Source organism: Tursiops truncatus, chromosome 11 (genome assembly GCF_011762595.2).
Source record: "Tursiops truncatus isolate mTurTru1 chromosome 11, mTurTru1.mat.Y, whole genome shotgun sequence".
In the NCBI taxonomy this organism is placed as follows: domain Eukaryota; kingdom Metazoa; phylum Chordata; class Mammalia; order Artiodactyla; family Delphinidae; genus Tursiops; species Tursiops truncatus.
Genome location: NC_047044.1, coordinates 36,790,682 through 36,816,496, shown reverse-complemented (window position 1 = coordinate 36,816,496; position 25,815 = coordinate 36,790,682). Strand labels below are relative to the sequence as shown.

At 32.8% G+C, this 25,815-nt stretch overlaps 1 long non-coding RNA gene across 1 annotated transcript in view; it reads left to right on the top strand.

Annotated features, from left to right (window-relative positions):
• LOC141275842 (uncharacterized) overlaps positions 1-25,815 on the top strand; it is a 331,184-nt gene that overhangs the window by 132,575 nt on the left and 172,794 nt on the right. Inside the window, exon 2 of the long non-coding RNA XR_012324280.1 lies at positions 23,921-23,968. This is a non-coding gene — a long non-coding RNA (uncharacterized lncRNA). The remainder of the gene's footprint in view (positions 1-23,920; positions 23,969-25,815) is intronic.

The following is a 25,815-nucleotide window of genomic DNA, read 5'->3' as shown; positions in this document are numbered from 1 at the left end:
AAATCAAATATCAATATCATACTAGGAAAATTTGGGGTTAAATAAAATGAAATAGGTTTCTCTACTGCAGGACTTCTTAGACACTTTAATAGGCTAATATGCATTGAGATTCAATAATAGTAAAATAAAGTGTGCTGTAATTTCCAAAATTATTTAATCAAATACCTACTGAAAAAAAGAGAGCACTACTTCATGAAACTTTGAAAGGGCTGGCAGAAATGCACGTTGGTAGGTAATTTGCTTATTGTGTTCTAACTTTCATAACTAAAGCTAAATATTGTTTCTTCTGATGCTTTATTTAGCATCTGAATAGAATTATCTTGTAACATCTTTTCTCATTGAAATAACTTGAGAAATTGAAAGCATCTTTTGGTTTACCTGCTGTATTTTGGAAAGTCTTGTCTTAAACATTATTTCTTTTGTAAGACTTTCTCTCACCATACAGTAACTACATAGTCTATCTTCTCTCACATCACCATTTTAATTTCCTCATGATATATGTATCCTCCCATCTGCTTCCTCTCACTAGAATTATCTACTTCATTACTATAGTCCCAAAGCCTAGGCAGTGGTTGACACATAGGAAGTTCTCAATTAGTATTTGTTAAATAAATGAATGAATTCTTTAGGGCTTTATGGCTTGTAGAAATTTAAACAAAATAGTTACATACAGAAAAGCAGTATAAATCAGGATTAAAGGCCACATGCCCTACTAAAGGATATTATTTCAGTTAGTTAAAGTTTTACCAATATTTTAGTGAAAAGCATCAAGCCAATAGTCATAATATCGAAAGACATGTGCATCTGTGGAAAAATCATGAACTTGTAGCAACCCTAGCAGGTTGTTGTACGGGAACATAATGTTTCTCAGTGCAGTAGTTCACTCTTCTTTGAACAGTTCACCATTTCCTTTAAAGCCAGTTAACACTGAAAACTATGATATAACTGGACAATGCTGTATTTGCCATTTTTGGAATGCCTTGACAATCAAAATTTAAAACATGCATTTAAAATACACAACCGCAAAGCATTTCACTTCATAAGAAGTGAGAAGCTTAGAACTTAGATATTTCCAATATACTTAGCTATATAATGATTATCTCAAAAGATTTTTATTTATTTACTAAAGGAAAGAAAGTTTTTAAATATAAAAAAATAATTACAAATGTTTGTAAGAATAGTTAGCAAAAAACCTCAAATAGAAGTCTTTCATTCTACAGTACTGTTAGGTAAAGTTTTTTTTTTTTTTTTAACATCTTTATTGGAGTATAATTGCTTTACAATGTTGTGTTGGTTTCTGCTGTATAACAAAGTGTATCAGCTATATGTATACATATATCCCCATATCCCCTCCCTCTTGCATCTCCCTCCCTCCCACTCTCCCTATCCCATCCCTCTAGGTGGACACAAAGCACCGAGCTGATCTCCCTGTGCAATGCAGCTGCTTCCCTCTAGCTATCTGTTTTACATTTGGTAGTGTATATATGTGAATGCCACTCTCTCACTTTGTCCCAACTTACCCTTCCCCCTCCCCATGTCCTCAAGTCCATTCTCTGCGTTTGCATCTTTATTCCTGTCCTGCCCCTAGGTTCTTCAGAACCATTGGGTTTTTTTTTGATTCCATATATATGTGTTAGCATACGGTACTTGTTTTCCTGTTTGTGACTTACTTCACTCTGTATGACAGACCCTAGGTCCATCCACCTCACTACAAATACATGAATTTCGTTTCTTTTTATGCCTGAGTAATATTCCATTACATATATGTGCCACATCTTCTTTATCCATTCATCTGTTAAGGGACATTTAGGTGGCTCCCATGTCCTGGCTATTGGAAATAGTGCTGCAATGAACACTGGTACATGACTCATTTTGAATTATGTTTTTCTCAGAGTATATGCCCAGTAGTGGGATTGCTGTGTCATACAGTAGTTCTATTTTTAGTTTTTTGACGAACCTCCATAGTGTTCTCCATAGTGGCTGTATCAATTGATGTTCCCACCAACAGTGCAAGAGGGTTCCCTTTAATAACACAATGTTAAATTATACTTGTCACAATAGTATTTTAAGATGTAGTTTCAAGTATGGAAAATTTTAGTGTTCAAAATATTGAATTATGTTATTTCTTTTTCAATATTGTCATTTGCCCATTAAATAAAATGGATTTTAAAAGTGAATCATTTTAGTTTTTAAATTATTTTTTGTGCTTCTAATTACTCACTTGAAATTGGATTTTGTCACTATTTGAAAAAAATTTTTAGTAATGGCAAGGAACATTCTACTTTCTGTTAATGCTCCATCTTGAACTGTATTCAACTTGAATTACAGTCAAAGCAAATTGAAAATTGCATAAATGTTTTATTCATAGTAAATAATTGTGTCCTTTTATTTGGGGAACAAAAAGCACACACAAAATAGTTTCTTATTTGCAGCCTGATAAAATAAAGTAGAACATGTTATTATTAATGTGATCATTTATTTTATTGTTCAAACTGGGACAGTTTTGAGAGGTTAAGTGGACCTAAAATTAAATCACATAATTTAAAATATTTATATATTGACTTTAAAAATTGTTTTATTATTTGAGGTGGATATATAAAATAGTTATAATCATAACTATAATCATATGACCTTATGACTAAAATACACTAAAACATACACTAAAATATTCATAAAGCACTTTTTTCCAATAGCCCAAATTGGAAATTACCAAAATGTCTATCAAAATTAGAATGTGTAAGTAAATTTGGTATGTTCACATAATGGAAATCTACAAAGTAATGAGAATGTGTTAACCAGAACTATAAATATTAGGGAATATGGAAACATTATTATCAATATTTTGAGATAAGAAGCCAAATAAAGAAGACTACATAGTATATGAGTCCATTTATATAAAATTTGAAACTGGCAAAACAGATCTATAGCTTAATAGCAAGTAGAGAGAGGCATGAGAGGGGTTTATGTGTTCTTGGTAGTGTTGTTTCTTGATTACATCATTGGGTTCAATTAGTGAAACTCTTTGGAGATGTACACATATTATTTGTGAACTTGTACACATATGCTTCAATTAATAGTTTTTTTAAATCACTGATATACTCTGTAAGCAAAATTATTCTTGGTAAGCATGCATAAACTTTACTGAAATCTATAAACGTATCTTATTCTAATGTAATGTCTTCTATCTTTCTGAAGAATAAATCATCTCTTTTTCATAAAGTGGTCTGCAAATTATCTTCAAAATTGCATTTATGGTTGGTACACTTGAAATGGTTGACGTGTTTAATTAAACCTCTTCTAGAGACCGTAATCTTCTTTGAGGAAATAATCTCCCGATAGGTACTGAGGTAAAGGAAACTCAGAGAAGATTCTGGTAAATGGAGGATACTCTCACTGCTATTTTTTTATACTGAAATAGATAATTATTTCAACCCACATATTTTCAAATGTACTTGTCTTTTTTGCCTTAACTCAGAGAAACTTTTTCTTACAGTTTACAGCAAACTAAAAAATAAATTAACTCTATATTTACTTTTCCAAATGTCACAAAGTTTAGATGCTGCAAAATCATTAGGCTTCTCGAGTTAATTTAGTTTTGGCGTAGAAAGTAAGTTTATTCAATTAAGTATACAAATTCCTTTAGTCTTAAGACAAATCAATATATAATAATAATTACCCTATTTCAAAGCTATATCTCATATACTATTTATGTTTCCATCATCTAATTTGTTTACTTCCTCCCTTGTTTTTGTAGGAAACAAATGAATTCCTGTTTGCAAGTATCATTTTCAGTAATTGTAACTTACTAAGAGTTCTAAAAGCTGTAGATTGTTATTGCATTCTTTATTGGTTTTAGGCTTCCAAATGATTTTGGCCAAATGCAACCAATTTAGAATACAAATTCATAAAATAAACTCAATATTATTCTAAGGCACTTAATTTACAAGGTAGTTTCATCAAAGGCTCAACATTTTAAAAATCCAGTTGCTGATGAGCAACGAAGAAAGAAGGCACATAATGCTATGCTGTAGTATCGGTATTTAATATCAGCTTCACTGTAAAATAGTTTAATTAGGTAACAGTGTATAATAAAAAAATACTTGTGAACATGGACAATTTTATTTTGATTGGTAGACTATCACAGCTTGTTTCTGCACAATTATAAATTTGTGTGTGCACCACAATCAAAATCAAACCACATTACTCCTCTGAGCGTTCTGAATTTGATAAGAAAACAGGTTTTCCATGACATTGTGCTCCATCAAAATTTGTGTTTGAATTTTCACTACAAAACCACAAATTTTATGTTCAATGTTGAATTTTTAAACTGAATTTACAGTAGTATTCATAACAATGTCAGGTATTTCACTTTGTACAAAATGAACTTCCCAGTGCTTTACTTTGAATTCATGAAATGAAAGCAGTAGATTAATTCAACAACTGATTTTCTGTCTGAAGCATCAGATAACACTGACGAAAATGTCATCGTTGATATGAAACAATTATCCTTTACTTGTTCCCAGAGTTCTGCTAACGGAGCAACACATTAAAAGTGACTGACTGTTTTACCTTTTGTACATGTAAAAAAAATTAGGGGAAAAATGTGAAATTAATTTAGAAGAATAGTTATTTGCTCTAAATAAAAGTCATGTTTCAAGAGAAATACATAACACATTTTCTACAGCTACGTGAGTTAATTATTCATCTTGTGGGGCACCATCTTCTTAAAATGAAGACTTACATTTGAAGTAGATGCTGATGCCTCTTAAGCAGATTTTATGACTTTTTACTTTCATGGGCCATTGATATCATCATGAGGCCCATGGCAGATGTTAAATGTAAGCAAACAAAATTTCAAAATGTTAACAAAGATAAAATAAATGCATATTTTAATACTATGTATTTATATCAAATAATAAATGGCAAAACTGTAGAAGCAAAAACATTCAGAATCTCTATGCTCTCTAAACCATGGGGCTCAGGCTCTTTTTCTTGCTCACATTTTGTACAGCTAACCCATAATTTCCCACTGTTAATGCTAACTGTTCTCGCACAGCTTCACATATCTTACAGGCTGTGAATGGGCCATGACACAGCTGATGGTCACATCAGTGCCCAGCAGAGGCCCAGAAGGTCTTGCTCTTCATGCTGCCCATGAAGAGAGGTGTTTGTTAACTTGTGCCTGGAAAAAGCAGTGGAAAAGAGATAGATTGATAATGGTTGTTTTTCCATTTTGTGTGCACTTTCAAGTGAATACTCTGTGCACTGCACATGTATTTCAGATGCTACTAGAAAATATGACGCTAAAAAATGGGCAGAGTGGAGTCAACCAATTGCATGTCAGTTTATTTTAATGCACTATTGGTAATAATTAAAAAGTGAAAACTCGGACATATGCTAAACCAGGTGAGATTCTAGGTCATTAGTCATAAACCCAGAAGTAAAGTTTTGCTGACTGTGATCATGAAAGAATTCTTAGAAGAGGTGGCACTAAATTTGGGATTTAAAAGATGAAGAAGTGTTTAACAGGCAGAAATGGGAGTGAAGATACCTGAGGCAGAGAGAATGGCTTTAGCAAAAATTCACGACCTATTTTACTGTCAATAAGTAAGCCAATTTTCTTGTTCTTTGTAGGAATAACACAAAAGCTCAAGACACAGTCAAATCCCCTTAGAAACACTAATGCTTTTCATACCAATAAAATATTCAGTACATTTTCTTGATACATCCCAATTGTGGATCATACCACTGATGGTAAAAGATGATTTCATTTATGTGAACACAGTGTTAAAAGAATTAAATCAAATACTGAGACAAATATTCTTTTCAATCTTTCTAATTATTTCAAAAGGAAAATCTCACTTTATTGCTTATTTGTCTTTATTTAACACCTTTCTAGATTTGATAATATATGTTTTTCAAGTAATAATTATCTGGAAAATATTTGCATACTTGTTAAAGTAAAAATTTAATAAATTTTATTTTAATTAATTAAACTGTTTTATTTTTAATTTTTATATTTTATTTGTAAAAATTGATGCTTTTTTAAAGTCACGATATAAAGTTTTCCTTTAAAATAAATTTCTTTAAGTGAAAAAGAAATTTGATTTAAATATAGTATTTAGTAAATAATAGTTAATGCAGTTTGCAAAATGGTAAAAATTTCAAAGGTCAAAGTGCCTAAATTTGGGGAAATAGTGTGTTCAAGATTTGAAAGCAATCTATAAAGAAAATTCTAAATTCACCAACGTAGTGACCAGGCATTTCAATGTGTCAAAATAAGGACCACTTAAATTTGTCTTTTACAAAGACATTGCTTTTCCAGATGTCCTATATAAAATCCAACATTCATTTAATTCCAAGGTTTATCTTTATCTTTCAACATGTAGTCAACCTGGAAAATTTTAGAGTGGCTCATATAATTTTTCTTGAATATTTCCCATGAATTCTACAATTGTGATATGATCATGTCTGGAATCTGACCTCTCCCTTCCAAAAGAACATATACAATACATTTGCCTATTTAAGTCTAGATTTAAAATATTCTACAGAAATTGGCGGGGAAACGTTATATAAAATATTTTTAAAGATTATTCAGTAAGTTAACAATTATGCCTGGCCATCAGAGTACTTTTAACTATGGTGTGTTTTTATTACTACCTGCATAATAAATTTGGTTCCTTTGGGTTGGAAAAATGTTTTCTATTGTTTCTGAAAAAATTTGTCATAAATGTATGGCTTTTATTCATTTAGTCAGACCTTGATGCATTTAAAAATAAGCTTAAGCATTGTATAGCAACCATTCCTTTATTTACCATACAACATTAACAGCTTATTTAGAAAGGACCTTTTCAAATGATACCAAAAGAAAAAAAATGTTTAGTTATAGTTTACGTCACATGCATCATTTCCTTGGTTAGATCAGAGATTGTGCTAGTGGTTTAACTTTACATTGTAATTTATTTCTGAAAATTTGCCAAGACGCTGAACTCAGCCATTACTTCCATTCCTTTCTTACATCAGTTCCTACATCATGCCCTATGTTTCTAAATTAGGTTAAACATTAATCTGTAATCTGACATTCAGATAAGATTTACTGAACATTAATTATGAGTTGAAGTGATCTCAGAGCCTCAAAAATATTAGAGTGTTACAAAAACAGAAAGAAGCAGAGTCTCTGCTATTAAGTATAAATGCTAGTTAGGGAAAAACAAAATATAAACATGAGAAAATTAAGGGAATTTAAAAAGCAACTTGCAATTTACTATAAATTAATTAAAATAGTAGTTGAGAATTAAGAGATGGGAAATGAAAGGCAGCACATTCTCAGTGAAATTCCCAAATATACCACTTATTAGCTGTGTAATCTTGAGCAAGTTTCTCAACAATTCTATGACTCAATTTCCTCATCAGTAAAACGTGGATCACATTAACACGTTAGGCAGGTAGGTTAGCTGTTCAACTCTCTCTCCTTCTATGTTAGTCAGGTTTTGCTGGGCAAGATTTGCCCATCTATAGACTCCATTTCTCAGCTATCATTGTAGCCAGGTGTGGCCATGTTACTAGTTCTTACTGAAGGAATCTGAACAGAAGTAATATTTGTCTCTTCTGTACCAAGATTATTAAGAAGAGAGTGTTTTTCCTTCATGCTTTCTTTCTGATTCCACCAGCTGATGGCAGGTGAATGTGGGCATACCTCTGCCCATCTACCAGGAATAATCCCCTTTGACTATTTAACTGAACCATTGGGATGAGCCATTTGTTAAAGTAGATTACCCTACTCCGATACAACTGACCTAAGGTTGTTGTGAGGAATGATTTAACAACCTTATGGTGTTAAATAGCATCACCCGTGGTGAAAGCTCAATAAATGCTATCAGTAGTGCTTTAACTGTGAAATATTTCTGGATATTTTCTTAGTTGCCTTATCAATTAGTTCTTTCTATAAGATAGATGAAAAATGTCAATCAACTCTAACTTGAGAGAATTAAACAACAAACCCAACTTTTTAAGCCCATGTTACCAGTAAGCCATTTGATCCAAAAAGTATTTCATATTATCAAAAGAAAACAAGTTATTCTGTCAATAGTGAATCTCCAGGGTTTTGCACAATAAATGCCTGCTCTTTTATGTTTATTATTATAATTATTTGATAAATGAACAAATGCATGATCCAAATTGGTAATCATCTCCAAAACTAGCTTGTAGCAATTCTATAGATTGGTCTCAGATAATGCACTAAAAATGACTGGATAGGGGGTTCAACAATTGTTTTTCAGCCTTCATGTATGTAGAAGAGAGTCAATATCTAATATAATCCAATGGTTAATTTGACAAAGCGGTAACACTACATTTTTCCTGGTAGTTCTTTCAATGGAGTCTAATCAAATCTTCAGTAATTCATTTCACAATCAACAATCTATCAGTTTTGCTGGATGTATTGTATTGGCCAAAAAGTTCGTTCGAGGTTTTCCGTAAGATGTTTATATTGGCTAACCCAATACAAATCCAACCTCATGTAGAAGTTACTATTTGACAGCTTATATCAGACATGTTATTTCTTAGGAGTTCTCTTTGCCTTGGCTGTCATTTTCTTAGTCACTTTCAGAATATCTGTCATCAGTTTCTTGTTTTTCACAGTAGCATCCTTTTATGATAAGCCATCATCCTCCAGTTCCTTACAATCATATAGGATTTCTGTCATCCACAAACCAGGTAATTTTCCACTGGTTCAGAGTATTTCACAACCAATTAATTGGCAAATGATCTCTACTTTTTGTTTTATTCTATAGGAAGTATTATAAATCCAAGCCACTGATGACTGATTGTAAATTCATATTAAGGATCTATTTTTGCACTGTAATGAACAATTTAAGTGCACTATATTTGTCACTTTGACACTTTTTATAAATTAAAAACATAAAATTAAAACATTTCCCACAAATACAATAGTCTGAGCAAGGAAGACAATAGTCTGAGGAAATGTGGACTAAAAATCAGCATTGAATATGCTTTGTCCTGAGACAAAACTTGGGAGTAGAAGAACCAGCTGTTCTCTATAATGATCAAGATGGTTTTACCTGTAGATTTCCCAAAAAGATCTGCTTAAGGAAGAATATATTTAGAATTGGATAACAATGTAAACTAAGGACCAGTGAATATAAAAAGACAAATATAAGTCAGCAATTTTTCCAAAATCCTCTTGTAATTAATTTATAAATGAAGAAGAATTATAAATACCATGGTAACTTAGCATTCTGAAATAAATAATGAACTTTCACACAGACATATTCAAGAGTGAAGATCTCCTGACCAATTTTGTTTCTGCTACTAGAGATGTTTCCTGAGAAATTTATGTAAACTGATTCATATTTATTAGGATTGAATTCTCCATACATAAATTGAACGACAGAAATTGTGTTTCCCTTAAAGAAAAACAAAAGAGTTATATTTCTTAAATTTTGCTTCTTGAAGATTCTAAAAGAGGAATCCCCAAATCCTTTTTTATTATAAAACACAGGACCTGAACACACGAATAGTACAGCCCTCTGGTGTTGGCCGTGAGCGTAATACATATACTTTCATTTCAGTTGTGAGTCTATTCCATCTGATAGTGATTTATCTAAGGTAAATAAATGAATGCTGTTCTAAAACAAGAGGCCTAGAAGAGCTATATTAACTAATGCACTATACCTCTATTCAAACAGATTACCTCAGTCTTCCAGTTCTTACACAATCCAAAGTCCAATTCCTTCCCCACATAAAAAAAATTGTATTACTATATTCCTAACCAAATAATGTCCATATGTTATATTGTTTCAAAGTCTTTTGTTCAGCATAACCTGTTCCTACTGAAGTCAAACACCAGGAAAATCTACCTACAAGGGAAGCAATCATTTTAAAGGACTGCAGGTGATCTGAGTGGTTATTTGGCTTCCATTTACATTAAAAAATCAGGTGAAAAATTGAACACAACTAAATAGGAAAAGATATCTGTGAAGGGCCAGTGCTTCTGGATCCACTAAATGCTGTCATTCTGCCTAACTGGGCAGCTTTTGCTTGTCCATCCTTTCCAACAGAACTAGATAATAATGGCTAACATTTATTCACATGCATCATATGCCAGGTACTTTTCTAAGCACATTACATGCACTAAATTCTTTAATCCATATAGCAACCTATAGAAGTAGAGACTATTATTATCCTTCCTCACCGTTTGACAAATAATGCTACCAAAGCTAAATATTACCCATAGTTATAGTTAGTATATAAGTTAACATCCTTTTTGAGACACTTTGAGAATAAAAGTATAAATAATAAAGATAAGACAGCAAACATAAACTAGGACTATCTCAGGCACACCAAAACATATGGTCATCCCACCCATATTTCATAATGCACTTTAAAAAATAGAAGTTATGCTACATGTTAATCATTGTTTTTCTAGCACTTAAATATCTACAATTCCAAATTTTTATTTCACTACTTCCAAATATTTGGGACTGACTGTATGGTACCTACTAAGTAGCAATGTTGAGAAACAGTTTTCAGCAATATTTGTTTTATACTTCAAATAAGCAGAAAAACAACTTGGCAGAGGAGTTAGGAAAAATACAGAGAATTTTATGTTCCCTTTAGATATATAGAAATTTCAAACTTTTAAGCAAAATTGCTTAAGTCATGTCTTTAAAAGGGGTAATTGAAAAACAAATTAGGGTACTGTATGTAAACCTAAATCCATCTGAAAATGTTAATTGTTCATCTCAGAAATGTCAACATGAAACAATACTAAAAAGACATCATCCATTCCTTTAACACATTTGTTCAGGACACACATGGAAGCTAATATTTTAGACTTAGTCTAAATACTGTACTATACATAGTCTCAATTATTTAGAGAAATTGATTTAACTGACATTTGTTGACTACCTACTGTGTGCCAAGCAGATAGGAATGGTGAGAAGAAAACAGTCAAATTCTGTTTAAGGGTGTGTGGGGTGGGGGGAGAGAGAAAATGACTAATAATGTAAATAATCATATAATCACAGTGTATCAGATATTAATAATTGCTATAAAAATACATTATTGAAATAGTGACTGGAGGGTAGCAGAGTACTTTTGATTGGGTTATTAAGGAATTCTTTTCTCAGGGGTAAACATTTGAGCTGAGATTTTTATTCTAGGAAGGAATCAATCATGATAAGGTTGGAAGAAGCGTATAATGCAGAGGAAAGAGCAGATTCAAAGTCCTGAGATAGGAAAAAATTGGGGAGGTGAAGAGGATGAAGAAGCCTGTGGGTTAGAGCTCAGGCACAGCAGGAAAGAGGGTATAAGATGAGGCTGGGAAGTCAGTCCTGGCCAGAGCACCAGTCTTCTGGACGCTGGTACTTGCTGTGGGTTTAATCAAAGTGCAATAAAATGCCTTTTGAGTTTTAATCAGCGGTACCATGAGTTGGTACGCCTTTTAGACAGATCATTCTGGCTGCAGTGCAGAGTACAGATAGATTATAGGAAGGCAAAATGGAAACAGTGATACCAACTAAGAGGTCTTCTAGGTAGCCAAACAGTGGTTTAGGTCTGGGAGAGGGCTTTGGAAGTGAGAAAAGGTGGATTGATTTGGAATGTATTTCAGAATTAGAATAAGCAAGATTTACTGGTAGACTTTCTGGTAAAGAAATTACAGCTTCTTTTTTTCTGACATAATTTTTGCTTAATTAATGAGATTAGTTTTTGCTGCTTTATTTTGTTTTGTTTTTCACTTGTCACAGGATTCAGAGTTAGTTAATAGATTTTGGGTGCTCAATGACCTATCTAAAATTGTATGCAAAATAATCAAGTGCATTTATTAATATATACAATTTTGAAAGGAAGTCAGTTAATTACTTTTGTTGGGTAATCAGAGGTCCATGGCCCAGAGCAAGAGAGGAACTAGTGAGCTTATTTCCCTAAATATTTCACATATGCTTTTCGATGACCTATCTCCTTGTTTTCCTCTCTTGCTACTCCTGTCTGGTAATTTACATTATAATAATACCAAACTACCTCTTCTATGATATTTTTTTCTATGATATCTCTGCTTATGCTGTATTCTCTTAGCATTTTTGGTTTATCAAACTTTCCTCATCCTTCAAAATTTGCCTAAGATATAAATTCCTCCACAATGTGTTTTCTAAACTCCTAAACTCAACTAACTGTTTTTCCCTAAATGTGCCTCAGACTTATTGAAAGGACATTCTATGTTTAAATCTTTTAAATTTTTATCCCGTGTGGAGCATAATGCCTGATTTGTGATAGACAATAAAGGAATGTAGGTATTATTTTTATTTACAGAGTTCCCAAAGACTAAAACCTTCTTTTATATTGTTTACTGTTCATATATGAAATAATATATGTTGTGCTGTTCTTGTCTAGTCTTTCTACTTTTAACTCATATGGAGGCCTGGTATTTCTTCTTAATGTTTTCAATTTATAAATTTTTATACCTAAATATAGGCAAAGAAACCGTGCTTTTTATTTGTGGTTGTTTTGAGGCTTTAAAAATTACTTCTCAGACAATTTTGATATATTTCCTCTTTGGACTACCACCATAGTTTCTCAATATAACTTTCCAATGTAGACAATGTAAATAATCACAAATTTATTTAATATCATTTGTATTATAATATGTATTTTAAAATTATAAGAGTATTGTAACCATATTACAGAATATGGAAAGAGGCAAGAAAAAAGTCACTCAGAATGCTACCAATTTAATACAACTACTGTGACGTGATGTTGTATCTCAAGCTAGGATTTCTTTTATCTTTTTTACATACTCACAATTTCTACTCTCTTTTTCACTTAAAACTCCAAGGATTTTCCTTTTTGCTACAGATTCTTCATAATGTTTATTTTTAATAGTATGTAATATTCTTATATAAACTATTATTTATGTAAGAGTCCCTTATCAGAGTATATTTATGTATTTATTTTTATATCAGGGTTACTTCATTAGATAAGGTCCACAGTACAGATATTACTGGATCAAAGATTATTAACATAAAGATTCCTTTTAATACATATTATCTAATATATTTCTAATACAGTTGTATAATTATAATGTCACCATCAATGATAAAACTACTTTTATATCACGCTCTCCAGTATAAATATTATTTATTATATTATGCTTAATGAGTACAACAAGAAATGCTTTTTCATTTTGCCTTACTTTGCATTAGTTTGATAATGACCAAGGTTAATTTTTTAAAATGACTATTTATGTACTAATATATTTCCTCTTTTGTTTGCCTACTTCTATTTTAGTTATAATTTATTTTATTTTTTCTCATTAATTTGTAAGAATTATTTATAAAACAAGCAATTATTTCTGCCATATTTGCAATTTTGTTTTAGAACTAGTTAACATTTATTGAACACTAATTGAACTAGTCTATGTCACAACCACTGTGCCTAGGGGTTTACATACACTAGCTCATTAAATTTGCAAAGCTAATTATGAGATAGGTGCTATTGTTAGTAAGGAAAAACAGAATCTAGATTAAAACAGACTCCAGAACTCTTACTATTGATACTTCCCTAGAAAAATCTAACCTGTTACAGTTGACATATTGCTTTTGGTCTGTCTCTGAACATAAGGCTTTGACTATGTAAGTTTATATTGTTCTTAATTTGTATTTTAGTTCCTTGATTAGAAGAGGGTAAATACTAATTCCTAGTTATTTTCTGCTTAGTGATATACATAGAAAGGTATGTGTTCCAGTGTTAGCTCTTTGAAATCAAAAGTCTGAAAAGTATTGGAAGTATGTGTACAGAAGTTGGATACTTCCAGTGCATCATCTCAGCTACATAGTCTGCAACATGAATAGTGCTCACTAGAGTTGTGGGTGTACAACACCGCAATTGTACATTGTAACCCTGAATTGCTATAGCTTGGTATCTAACTACAAACTTATAAGATCAAATAAAATAAATATTTTAACTTATCTACTGGGTACTTCTAGCTCTGTCTTCTGGAATACTGTGCTCTTAAATGTTCATGGTACTAGATTGTGGCTACTATGCTATGTGCCAATATAAAGAGTTGTTTTGTTTCTCTTGAAAACATTTCTTAAACCAAATATGTGATCTATATATTAATTCCTCAGCGTAAATAGTGGTTTAATAATGAGCACATAGGAAGTCAGCATCACAGGGGCAAAAAAATCTCAGGGTCTGAATCAGAAAGACTGTAGAAATTCATGTTCTGTCATTTACTATGTGACCTTGGGCAAGTGAATAAATTTGTTTCCTTACATTTAAAATAGGGATCATAATAGCATCAACCTTCTTTCAAGTATATTTTGGTGCTTAAATGTGATATTTACTGTACTAGAAAAGCAAGTTAAAGTGTTTAATAATGTAAGCTATTTATATAAAGTAAGATTAGAAATGAGTATTAATCTAAAAACAGTGCCTTTAAGTAATATCTGGCGACTGTCAATATAGAGCTTTTTGAGTTTTATTCTTGGACCTCTGCATTAAGGCCCTCTGAGGTGGCCTTCACTTCAGTGGATAGGCAACCCAATAAATTAGGCCACTGTAAAAAACACACTCTTGACCTGGCTGTCAGTGAACTACAGCTTTTTTCAGTTGAGAGAATGTTTTTTCCCCTCCCAATAACTGTTTTTCAGTTAAATCAAAATTGAAAACATAATTATTTCAGTTTATTTTCCAGATTGCTGAAAGTGATGACTTCATTTATTATTAAGAGCAGCAGCTGGTAACATAGAGCATGCAAATCAGTTAACCCACTATGATTTGGTTTTCTTCTCTCTTTTCCAGTGGGCTACAGCTTTCTTATTGATCCAAAATGTAGTTATGTTTAATATAAGAAATAATCAGCAAGTTGTTTATCAATATCAAGCAGATTATGCACTGTGAAGATATAGGGAGTTTTGAGCTGATAGAGTCAGAACTTCTAGTATATTATAATAACTCAGGTATCCTATATTTAATTTAAACATGAGAAAATACTTCTTTAATATGATAAATGATTTTAATGCTGCTTTGCTGACCACTGTCATCTGAATTAATTATATTATAATAATGGTCAATGCTAATTTTGGCTAACATCTCTAGGAAAAAAAAATGAACAAACCCACTTTATTTTGGGGCATTGACTCCATGTGAAATGTAAGAGTATTTTTTTAAATATTAAAATATAAACCCACTTTAATTTAACTAATACTTTAAAATAAAGATAGAAATTATTGCATAAAATTAACATACTTAATAAAATCATAAACCATTTCTTCATTAGAAATTTTTACTAAGTCTTTAGTATGGCATTTATATTTTTATCACTAGAGACAATTTTTCATGTTCATTTTATCTAGTCCTTTTACAGTGTAAAGAACCAGGAAAGTGATAGAGTAAACTTTCTATCCCCTTATGGAAAGAATAAAATATTTCCCAGCCAAAAACTTGGCTTTTCCTATTTATCATCTACCCTTTGATTCTAAAATAATTATAACTGTTTTTACACAATTTGCAGCATATTATTCATGTATTGCTAAGCATGTTTTGAAACATTAAACTATTATTCTCCTGGAACTATTATGAATATTAGAGGTATATTTCATAAGTCTCTTCTAGTAAGAAAAATATGACTAATAATGAAGACTAAAACTCTAGGCTTTTTCCTAAGTTATGCCAGTTATTTGATCTGGATTTTATTTTTCATTGGTTTTCTTTTTTTTTTTTTTTTTTTTTCTGCGGTACGTGGGCCTCTCACTGTTGTGGCCTCTCCCATTGTGGAGCACAGTCTCCAGACGCACAGGCTCAGCAGCTATGGCTCACGGGCCCAGCCACTCCGCGGCATGTGGGATCTTCCAGGACCGGGGCACGAACTTGTGCCCCCTGCATCGGCAGGCGGACTCTCAACCACTGCACCACCAGGGAAGCCCTTTCATTGGTTTTCTAGTACATGCATTCATGATAATATTTTTTAATTATTATTTTCAGAAAGTGTCATAGCTAAACAGTATATTGTCTTCACCAGCATCATCACATTTACTGTATTATGTCTATAAGATAAAATAAAATTCATAAACCAAGATACTGCTGAATTTTAAAATACACATAAATATTTTAAATGCAATAAAATGAACATTTGCATTTAGAGAGCCAAATGAGAGTTCTTAGTGGCCAAAACATCCCAAATTAAATTTGACAATATTTCAAAGAAATTGATTTTTAAATATTATTTCATCATGTTGGTAGCTGTTTTCATTTTAATTCATCCATGTAGTTAATTACTCATATTTCTACTTTTTTTTCTAAATTAGTTCAAAAACCAGAGTATCTGGTGTCATTAAAATTAAACTACTTTTGCTTTTGACTACTTTTAAGGAGAGTACATTGCTGAACCAAATTCCCCTACCTATGTGCTGAGAATACATTTCCACTTTTTGAAACCACACAAATAGGGTGGTATTTTGAACTTTTGGTATTCTGGATCACACTTAAAGATTTGTTAATTCTATGACACAGATACAACTTTATTCAAATAGCTTATTGAGCATGCTCCTATAAGAACTGAGACACCCAGGACAGGGAAGTAAAAGATAATTGCCCTGAAGAGTCCTAGGCCTTCTAATGAGACGAGAATAAGATGCCAACCTTGGGTGGCAAAGGGAAGTATAAACAATTTCTCCCCAAATTCCAATTGGAACTTAAGTGCAGAGAATTAGATCCATGGCTTATTATAAAATATCGTACAGTTCATGATATACTATTAGCATTGGTTCATATATAGTCTTCTTTCTGTCTTATTTTCTTTCTTTATAAAAACAAACAGTACCATAAATCCAACACCAACTAAAAACTATAACATTAACCTTAATTTATATTTACTATGCATTCCTTTCCTAATCAAATTTGTATTCTGAGTTTTATATTTATCATCACCATATGTAGTTTGTTCGAACCTGCATTTTTCACTCAACATTTTTACTAAGATTCATTGCATATTTTCCTATAGTTGACCATTTCCTACTATTCCTATTTCTTGACTTTTTTAGACACCTTACATAAGTAGAATCATGCAGTATTTTTCCTTCTGTGACCAGCTTATTTCACTTAGCATAATGTCCTCCAGGTTAATCCACGTTGTTGCAAATGGCAAGATTTCCTTCTTTTTAAGGTTGAATAATATTCCATTGTATGTATATACCATATTTTCTTTATCCATTCATCTGTTAATGGATATTTGAGTTGTTTCCATATCTTGGCTATTGTAAATAGTGCTGTAATGAACATGGGAGGGCAGATATGTCTTTTAGATTCTGATTCCAATTTCTTGGATATATACCGAAAAGTGCTATTATGGGATTATACAGTAGTTCTATTTTTAATTTTTTGAGTAATCTCCATTTTGTTTTCCATAGTGGCTGTACCATTTAACAGCCCCACCAATAGCCTACAAAGGTTCCATTTCTCCACAATCTAGCCAACACTTGTAATCCTTTGTTTTTTTGATAATAGCCATCTTAAAAGATGTAAGATGATAACTCATTGTGGTTTGATTTGCATGTTCCTGATGATTAGTGATGTTGAACATCTTTTCATATACTTATTGGCCATTTAGATGACTTCTTTGGAGAAATATCTATTCAAGTCCTTTGCCCATTTTTAAAATTGGGTTATTTGCTTTTTTGCTATTGAGTTATAGGAGTCCCATATGTATTTTGGATTGTATATATCTCCTAGTGCAAATATGCTATAATTTCTTTTGGGTATATGTAATTTGAAGTGGAATTATTGGAGAGTATGTGAATGTTCTATATCACAACACAATGTTAAAATGATTTGTGAAATGGTTTATTCATTCAGCAAGTATTTATTGCAAAAATATTGTGAGAAGCATCATTTCATATCCATAATATATTAATGAATGAAAACAAAGGATACTCCCTTCATAGAGTTTACGTTCAGGTGTAGACTACAGATGATACATATAATAAGTAAATTACAGAGTTTGCTAGAAGGTGATAAGCATTATGGGGAAAAAAGTATAATAAGTTTAGAAGTATTGGAAGGACTGTTGAGCAGGAACAGGGAAGAATTTCATTCCATTGAAAATTCAGTTGAGTAAGAATTTAGTACCTGTTTTCATTAGCCAAAAGAAATTCTAAGAGGATTTTTGCTTTTATGGAAAAAGCCAATACGTACTAATGCAGGTGTTTCACGAAAGTGAGATGGATTAATGTGAAATTTCAGAAAGTGGAGGATACCTGCACTTGAAGGTTAAGTACAAAAGGATTTTCTAAGAGAATTTATATGGTGTGTAAAGATATCTAAAAGTCAAATATAACCCCAAGACTTTTAGCGTGAGCAACCAGAAGTTTGAGTTGCCATCACCTAAAATGACAAGTCTAGCAAGAAAAGTTTGTTGAAGAAAGACCAAGAGTGTAGTTTTGGGTGTGTTCATACATGTTTAAAATATCTATTTGGGGGCTTTCCTGGTGGCTCAGTGGTTGAGAGTCTGCCTGCCGATGCAGGGGACACGGGTTCGTGCCCCGGTCCGGGAAGATCCCACATGCCGCAGAATGGCTAGGCCCGTGAGCCATGGCCACTGAGCCTGCGTGTCCGGAGCCTGTGCTCTTCAACGGGAGAGGCCACAACAGTGAGAGGCCCGCCTACCTCAAGAAAAAAAAATATATATATATATATATATATATAAAAAATATATATTTGGCATCCAAGTAAAGATGTCAAATATACAGATTTTTTAATATTCTTTTCCATTATGTTTTTTTTAAAATATTTATTTATTTGGTTGTGTCAGGTCCTAGTTGTGGCATGCAGGCTCTTCGTTGCAGCAGGCGAGCTTCTCTCTAGTTGTGGCACGTGGGATCAGTAGTTGCGGTGCACAGGCTTAGTTGCCCCGTGGCATGTGGGATCTTAGCTCCCCGACCAGGGATTGAACCTGCATCCCCTGCATTGGAAGGCAGATTCTTAACCACTGGACGACCAGGGAAGTCCCTCCCTTATGGTTTATTATAGGATATTGAATATATCAGTAGTTCCCTGGGCTATACAATAGGATCTTGTTGTTTTCCATTCTATATATAATAGTTTGCATCTGCTAGTTCCAAACTCCCAATTCAACCCTCCCCACACCCTTCCCCCTTGGCAACCAAAAGTCTGTCTCTATGTCTGTGAGTCTGTTTCTGTTTTGTAGATATGTTCATTTGTGTCATATTTTACATTCCCCATATAAGTGATATCATATGGTATTTTTCTTTCTCTTTCTGACTTATTTGGCTTACTGTGATGATCTTTAGATCCATCCATGTTACTGCAAAAGGCATGATTTCATTCTTTTGTATGGTTGAATAATATTCATCTTCTTATCCTTTCATCTGTTGATGGACGTTTAGATTGTTTCCATGTTTTGGCTATTGTAAATAGTGCTACTATGAACGTAGGGATGCATGTATCTTTTTGAATTATAGTTTTGTCCAGATATATGCCCAGGAGCAGGATTGCTGAATCACACAACAACTCCATTTTTAGTATTTTGAGGAACCTCTATACTGTTTTCCATAGTGGCTGCACCAACTTACATTCCTACCAACAGTGTAGGAGGGTTCCCTTTTCTCCACACCTTCTCCAGCATTTGTTATTTGTAGACTTTTTAATGATGGCCATTCTGACCAGTGTGAGGTGGTGCCTCATTGTAGTTTTGATTTTCATTTCTCTAGTAATTAACAATGATGAGAATCTTTTCATGTGCCTATAGGCCATCTGTATGTCTTCTTTGAAGAAATGTGTATTTAGGTCTTCAGCCCATTTTTTGATTGGGTTGTTTTTTGTTTTTTTTGTTATTGAGTTGTATGAGCTATTTCTGTATTAAAGAAAGTTTTATACTCTGTTTGAGAGAGAGGAGTTTGGAGTTTGAGAGTGAGTTCTTAGCAGGAGATATAAATTTGAGAAAAGTTAAGAGTACCCTGGATAAGACTATAAGGAAGTGATTGTATGTAGAGAAGAAAATAGAACCAAGAGCTGACCCTTGGGACATTCAAACATTAAAAGTTCACAAGAGGATGGACTGTGAAAAATAGAGTGATTAGAGAGGAAAGAAAAAGATCAAGAGTTTAGTGTCCAGAAAACCAGTGACAAAAGTATATTAAGGAATACATAGTGACCAACTTTGTCAAATGCTGCTAAGGCGTCACATAAAATGAGAACAGAATTGACCATCTGGGTATAGCAGCACACAAGTCATCAGTGTCCTTTCCAAGAGCACTTTCACTGGAGTAGTGGAAGTGAAGACCTAATTAAAATGATATAAGAGAGAATGGGAGGAAAGAAATACCAGTTTATAACCCCACCAGCGATATATGAGATCCTACATAGAATGACAGAAATAGTCATGTCATTTGCCAAGCTTTGCTCAAGTTACAACCATCCTCAACTTTTCTATTTATATTATCTTCCACATTTACTCAGCAACTCTTCTATTAATATCATCTTCTGCATTTGGTGACTAATTTTTAAATCTCTTCCCTACACTCTATCCTCATTCACTTAACTTCTCTTATTCATGCTATTGAAATAGCATCCTCTGTGGTCTTCCTGCCTCATCCGCTTCCAACCTCCACATGATTTTCTAAACCAAATCTGATGTTTAATAGATTCTTTGGCCCCCATAGACACACAATTTTAAATGGAAATCTTTGTTCCCCCTCATCAACTTACTTAAGATTGAGCAACTTTATGTAGAAATTTGCCAGCAGCCTTGAAAAGAATAAATAACAAGAACATTTCTTGGAATAAGTTGTTCCTGACTTTGACAAAAGGGAGTAAGAAAAATTGCATAATACATTATACAGGATAGTAAAATTCCTGAGACTTCTTCTCAGAAATGAGAACAACATACAAATCGAGTTAAGGTAAGATATCAGGGGCATGCCAATTAGTACTTTTGAGATAGTAGAACAAAGAAAAAATAATGATAATAGCAAAGTGGGCTAAGAATGGAGGCTCATAAATGTTTGTGTGAGGAGTCTGAAGGTATTTTTGAGAGAAGACTAATATTGTTAAGGCTTCTTCCCAGTGTCTTGTCCCATCTGGGTTAAATATACCTTAAAGCAATCAATAAACTGATGTAAGCAAGCTATTTGTTAATTTTTTTTTTTATTAAACCACAGGATCTGAATGTGCTCAATACTGAAATTTCAGAATCTCTTGATGTATTGGGTTGCCATGACCTTGGGTTATTACTACTAGGAGAATCATGGAAATTTAAAAATACCATTCTTCTGCTTAAAACTCTGATTATAGGATAAAGTTTTTACTCCTTTAGTGAAATGAAAATCCTTCACACACAGTAGCTTCCTTCTCTTTTTAGGTACTATCCTTTATACTTTGTATCAGCGAGTGTCCATCAGGAAACGGTACACTCACACAGCTGATTATAGAGAGTCGAATAAAAGTGTCAAATATATGTTAAGTATCATAGTGAAAACAATTCAGTAGAAACACTATCATAAAAGCACTGATAAAAGTTTGTAGTTGGTTTTTGAGGTTTTTTATGTTTAAAAAAATTTGCCCAATTGAGACGCAAATCCAGTTCGGGACAAGGCATAAATATCCAATTCAAACACAAATCAAAGCTGACAAAGCACAACACAAATTAAAAATGAATAATCAAATTAATAAAATTGTCCAGATCTGTTATTAGGCTCAACGTTTTAATAGACATAACTATACTCCTGTCCTTGGCAACCTCCTTAATTTTACTGGATAATTGGTTCTATAGAAAAGGATATCAGTTAATATTTGAGGACATAGTTTATTTTGTTTTTGATGAGAAAGGAAGTGGGAATAGGACTTTATTTTGCCACCCAAGGTTGGCCTTGGAAAATCTGGGCTCTATAATTTAGTATCAGCTGGTAAAGGAGAGCTCCTGCCTGATTAGAAAGGAAGCAATGCTTTTGTGGTAAACCAACACACTTTTATTCATATTATTGTACTAAATAGACCTTTGAGGTCAGCAGGGCAGAACATGTTATGATCCCTATTTCACAGCTGAGGAATCAGAGACTCAAAGTGTTTGCAACTAGTTCAGTAATCCACAGATTATTTACAGAAGAGCTAGAATGTGAATTTAAGTCTCCTAAAATCAGACTCCAGAAGTCTTTCATGCAATTCAATTTAATCCAGTCAAGCAGCCATGAGTACCAGGTACTGATTGGTTTTCATTCAAAGTTAGATGAAAAGGAATTCTATCCTTTAGGAATGTATAATCTGGTTTGAGAAAAGAAATCTACAAATTTGATAACATAATTTAGAAACTCATTCTGAGACAGTTTTTAAAATATAAAGCCCTATATATAGAAACAATGGAAAACTACTGTGATTATTGTGTGCAGATAGGGATTGAATGCAGTAAACAATGTGTGGTAAACTCTTTCTAAACTGGTTTTCTCCGATTGACTGTCAAGCTTTTCCCCAAATAGTTTATAAAACACTGATTAAAACATTCTGCATTTTGTAAGCATTTCCTCTGATATGTTAAAGTCATATAGTGCATACATGAAAATGGTTTTATACAAATTTAGAGGAGCATATAATTATTCATGTTACTTGGTGTAAGTACTTACTTGAAAATTAGATGGAATTCAGGAATGTAGAAATGTAGAAATGGCGTTGAAAACCATATTTTTCCTGAAGCTTCACCACTAGCTTTACCTTGATCAACAGTGAGTTAACCATACAAGGGGAGTAGAAATATGAAGTAAATGTATTTTAATTATGTTGAGTATAACACTGTATGCTGAGAGAAAAATATATGTAAGTGTAATGATAACATTTATTGATTGTTTACCATCAACAACACACAGTGTTTGCTAAAGGTGTCACACATATAATCTCATATTTTACCTACAGTTGTTCACTATTTTCTCCTTTTTATAGTTGAGGAAACTGGGTCTTACAGAAGTTAAGTAATATGTCCAATATATATGCAGTGGATATAGGATGAAAACTCAGAACTTTCTAATTCTGGCACCTAATTTTCATGCTTTGATTTCACCACCTTAATATCAGGGTAGTTATCTTTAATATTGGAAAAATAAATAAATTTTAAGAAAAGAGTTTTTCTTTCCTTGGAATGCTAGAACTAACATGAACTAATTGATGACACACAAAACATTTTTTTCTTGCCATCTGTTTCTTGGATAATTTTTGGCTGATAGACATCATTTTATTTCATCTTACTATTTAAAAATAATAATAATAAAATGTCCACTCCTGGGCTTCCCTGGTGGCGCAGTGGTTGAGAAGCTCCCAGTCCTATTTTTAAAATATTATTTTCTTATGAATGCCAGCAGTTCTTTTCTCTGGTAGGATTTAAGTTTTTCTTCTGATCATACCTTCTAACTCTGTCTTCTCAAAGAAAACATGTGCTATCCATTAAATATTGCTAGAACAAATGAGGAAAATAGTTAATTCACGAAAATTACATTTAAAAATTAAGTTCTGATTCCAAATTATCATTAAAAATTTTATGGAGCCATTTAATAAGAAATACTTATGTCTGTTCCATTACTCCATAAAAAATTCCTGAAACGCTCACTGATAAATGACTAACCCTGAAAGACATTAGGATGTAAGGAGGATTTCAGCTAAAGTTTTCAAGCTCTTTAAACAGAAAAATAAAACAATATAAAGGGGCTTCCCTGGTGGCGCAGTGGCTGGGAGTCTGCCTGCCAATGCAGGGGACGCGGGTTCATGCCCCACGTGCGGCGGAGCGGCTGGGCCCGGGAGCCATGGCCGCTGGGCCTGCACGTCTGGAGCCTGTGCTCCGTGGCGGGAGAGGCCACAACAGTGAGAAAAGAAAAAATAAACTTTTTTTCTTTTACTATTCTAGGAAATACAACGACATAGAAGCAAAACAATACGGACGGGATTCTTAAATGTAAGTAATGAATCATGTCAGCACTAATAAGACAAAGGATCTCAGAATCTGTTTGCATCTTTTTATCGATGAAACCAATTACTTTGCTTTGCCATGCGTGGTTTGCTCATTTAAAAAAAAAAAAAGCAGGACTTTAAAACTCTTCCTTAATTTCAAAATTATGCCTTCAGTGAAAACACTCTTCTGTAAATTTCTGTGGCAAAGTAGGATTTATAAAATCTTATGAAACTTGAACACAGTGGGCAAAAGAAAGAAACCAAAGATTATTGGCACTGTGCTAGAATCCTTAAAATCGTTTCTCCATTTTCAGTATGCATTATTTTCACCATCCTGAAAATGAAGATGAGGAAACGAAGGCCAGAGAAAGACCATCTAGACCAATAGAGCAAATATGCTGCTTTCTCAAAAAAGAAGAGAAAGCATCATGGTGTCCACTAGTAGTATGCACACGTGTAATTTTTGGAATTTGCTTTCAAGCCTTGAGTGTGTCTTTGAAGTCTTTGGCTGGCATTCTTCTTAACTTTTATACTTGGATTCTTGACCTCAAGCTCCTGACTTAATTTTTTTTAATAATCTAGCGGTCTCTGCCATTATTAGGTAAATACAAACATGATTATGTATTAATTTGACTAAACTAACTTTCAAACTGTATCAGAAAATGTCTTAGATTCAAATTGCATTCATTATATTGTGAAAAAACTAAATATTTAAACGTTTTTGCAGTTGGCCTTTTGTTTCCAATGTCAGAAGGTCTGCAACATAGAGACAGGTATTCCTTCAGGAATTTTACCATAAGAGCTACATATTTCCAGGATGCATTACTCACTTATGTCAGTCACTGTTTCCCTCATTTAGCTACCCTTATGCTTCAGTGGCTTGCATACTTTCATGGGAACAACAAGAAAAAATAATTTTACTGGATGATTTGAACTTAACAGATGATCTGATCAGTGAAGAGAAACCGTCTTCTCTTTTGTAGAAGGTGCATTAAACATTTGTTTCCATCTAACACATAAGCTTTTAAAAGGTATCTCTATTTTCTGTTTTTCTATATACATTTTCTGCAGTTTCTCACACATGAAACATTCAACTAATTGTTAATACAATTCAATTTAATATCAGTAACTAATGGTCAGGATACTTTGAAAGTGATTTACCATCTTTAAAGATGCTTTTTATGTTATTCTGAATAAATAATGGCAGTTTTATTAGTTACTATAGCAACCTGAAATTCTATTTAAAAATGCAACATTGCATTTTCTCAAAGGCATTTTAATTAAAACATACTCAAGTGTTTACTGAAATGAATATCTAATCTCACCATCATAGCAGGAGAGCATATAATACATATGTATTGCTGTCTGATAATACACGGAGTACATATCACTAAAAATGAATTGAATTTGGAAAAATGTCTTTTTCTATCTGATTAACTTTCTTGTTAATTAGGTTTGCTTAGTGCTACCACTACTACCTATAATTTAATAATCTTACACTTTTGACTTACTGACTATATTGAACTTGCTGTTACTTGAATACCAGATACTATTTCGTATTTCTTCTCCTTCACCCTGTCTTACAAGTCCATAAGTTAAACAAACATCTTTTATCTTCAAAACTCAACTAAGATATTCTTCTTTAGGGTTTTTAAACCAATTTCCCCCTTAGGAAGAATTGCCCACTCCTCTAAGTACCCCCAGTGTTTTTTATATAGGTCATGAATATGTTTTATATGTATTTAATTGTTTCCTCTTCACTGAGTTGGTATGTCTCAAAGGCAGAGCTACATTTGTTTCCCAGCATCTAGTTCTTGCACTCAAAATAATGGACTCCCAATAGTGAAATTA